This window comes from Ochlerotatus camptorhynchus, unplaced genomic scaffold (genome assembly GCF_037179485.1).
Source record: "Ochlerotatus camptorhynchus isolate MF236.1 unplaced genomic scaffold, CSIRO-AGI_Acam_v1.1 ptg000366l, whole genome shotgun sequence".
Lineage (NCBI taxonomy): Eukaryota > Metazoa > Arthropoda > Insecta > Diptera > Culicidae > Ochlerotatus > Ochlerotatus camptorhynchus.
The window spans coordinates 14,608-17,020 of record NW_027040854.1 but is presented as its reverse complement, the minus strand read 5'-3'; positions in this window follow the sequence as shown (position 1 = coordinate 17,020).

The following is a 2,413-nucleotide window of genomic DNA, read 5'->3' as shown; positions in this document are numbered from 1 at the left end:
TGTTCTGATGGCTAGTGAGAGTGAGAGGAGCGTGAGTGAGTTTTTAGTGAGCTGCGAGAACAGAGTGGCCAGATTATTTTTTTCATAACGGTAGCTTCTCAAAACTTTTATCGGTAGTTATCGGTAGGTCGACTTAGGCTCTGAACCATTTGGTGGATTATTTTAACTTTTGGTTAAAATTTGACAGATGGAAAGTTATCGATTAACCCTGCTATCCGAGCATGGTTATTTCTGACAGACAAGAAGTTAAATTTTGACGACCGTGGCTCGAAAACCGGTCGATCGACAGCACGGGGATTTTCGAACATAAGAAATAACTTTCGAAATGTCATTTTTAACCACGAGTTAAATTTAACTCGGCAAATGGTTCACAGCCTTAAGGCTTTCCCGATACTTGAAACTTTTGTGAGCCCCCCGCCAGAACCCGGCCCCCGGGATGACTCTGTGCTCCAGAACAATACACTGTCCTTCAGAACTTCTGCTTTAACTGTGTCGAAATCAATTTTACTATTTATAATCTAAAAATCTGTGATTCTCGGTAGGAAAAGTGAAAAATCGGTAGTTTTGAACCTTTCGTCTGTGAATCACCCTAATAAAAAATAACCATAAACGAACGATAACCCAAATCATTGAACTATTCCACAAATGGTTTGGATGATACCCAGAATACGTCGTTAAGCAAATTAACCATACAATTTTTATTAGGGCAGTAGGCACCCCGAAAATCGGTAGGTCTGGCCACCCTGAGTGGAAGGGTGAAACGCCAAAATAGATATCAAGCTGAACATTGCATTAGGTCCTAAGTAACATTGATCGATTATCTTCGTTGACATTCTCTTTCGTTAATAACTTGTTCACAGAACCGTTTCTTGATATGTTTGTTGTATTAGCTGCTAGATAAAAGCTTCTATTATCGATCTGTGTGCTGAAAATACCTGACAATGTCTATACACGGATAGAAATCACCTTATACCTTTTGGCAAATTTCCATTGCTGATTATTCATAAAATGTATAAGTCAACTAATAAGCAGACGCCTTGCCAAAAGTTAATAAAGATCATGTGTCAAATGAAATGTACAAGCGGTCACACATACCTTTTATGCATTCTAATAGGACCTATGTTGTTTGTCTTATGGAATGTATAAGGCTGATGCTTTGGCAAAAATGTATAAGTGAAACACATGAATTAAATAATTCTCGATGAACATTTCAAATGGTCCTATCTGCTTTGATCGATTCTCTTCATCGACTTAATTTTCGTTTCGTGTACATGGCCTTATTGAGGATTCAAAGAAAAAGTCGACGAAGAGAATTTGCCAATGTTACTTAGGACCTAATGCAATAGTCAGCTTGTATATGCACGGTATAATTGTACACGCTATTTCAAAACTACCCAAATTTGGGTACATTCCATCCAGATAGGTCAAAACTGAACCTGCCCAAAAATGGGTAAACTATGTTCGGAGTGACAAGTTGACAATAATGAACGAAGTCGATCGGATTCATTTCAATGTTGTCCATTTGTCAACTTGTTAATCCAAACAACGTTTACCCATGAGGGAGAGTTGCGAAGAGAGAAAAATGGAACGTCAAATGCAGCCAGACGGCTGCTGTCATTAACTGTCATTGGCAGCCAAGCAATTTTATGATGCTTTTCTTACAGTTGAACAAGAATACACCAGGCGGTATTGAAATCTTGTGTTAAGTAATATGTGAAAGCTGTCGTTTCTAGCTATTTTATTCAATGCTAGGGGCTGCTAAGCCTGCATTTTTCTGTTGCTTGCTTTTTTTCACCCACACACTTACAACCAACGCAAAACAAATACATGCGGTGTACGCGACAGCTGTAGAATATGCAATACAGCCGCAAAGTTCGTATGTATTGTTCAAGTTTGTTTTTTTTTTCCTTTGGTTTGTTTTTTCGTCGATCTTGTTTTCCGTGCTGAGCACAAATGCTACCGACGTGCCAGGAAGGCAGCTGCCACACCTGGACCCTACCTATCGACCCATCAACTTATGAACCGGGGACCAACGGCTTTACTTCCCATCCGAAGGAAGGCGTGATCAGAGATGTTATGCCTCAGAACATCCCGGCGGCGCCGGCTGGGATTGACCCCAGGCCTACTGGGGTGAGGTAATCACGCTTACCACTACACCACCGGCGCCGTTCGTTCAAGTTTGTTATGGGCCATAAATTTATAGACCATTTAAGAGGGTACTGTCAAATTTGTGAAATCCCATAGTGGAAACATTCGATGTCAGTCCCGTGATTCAATGGGAAACCGTTTCTTTTTAATTCATTCAAAATTCACACAAATCCATATTGAAAGATACCATTAACGAAGGTTTTGTGGCATATAAAATACCAAACAGAAAAGTACAGTTTCTCACTGCATTTTCATTGTTCAGTCT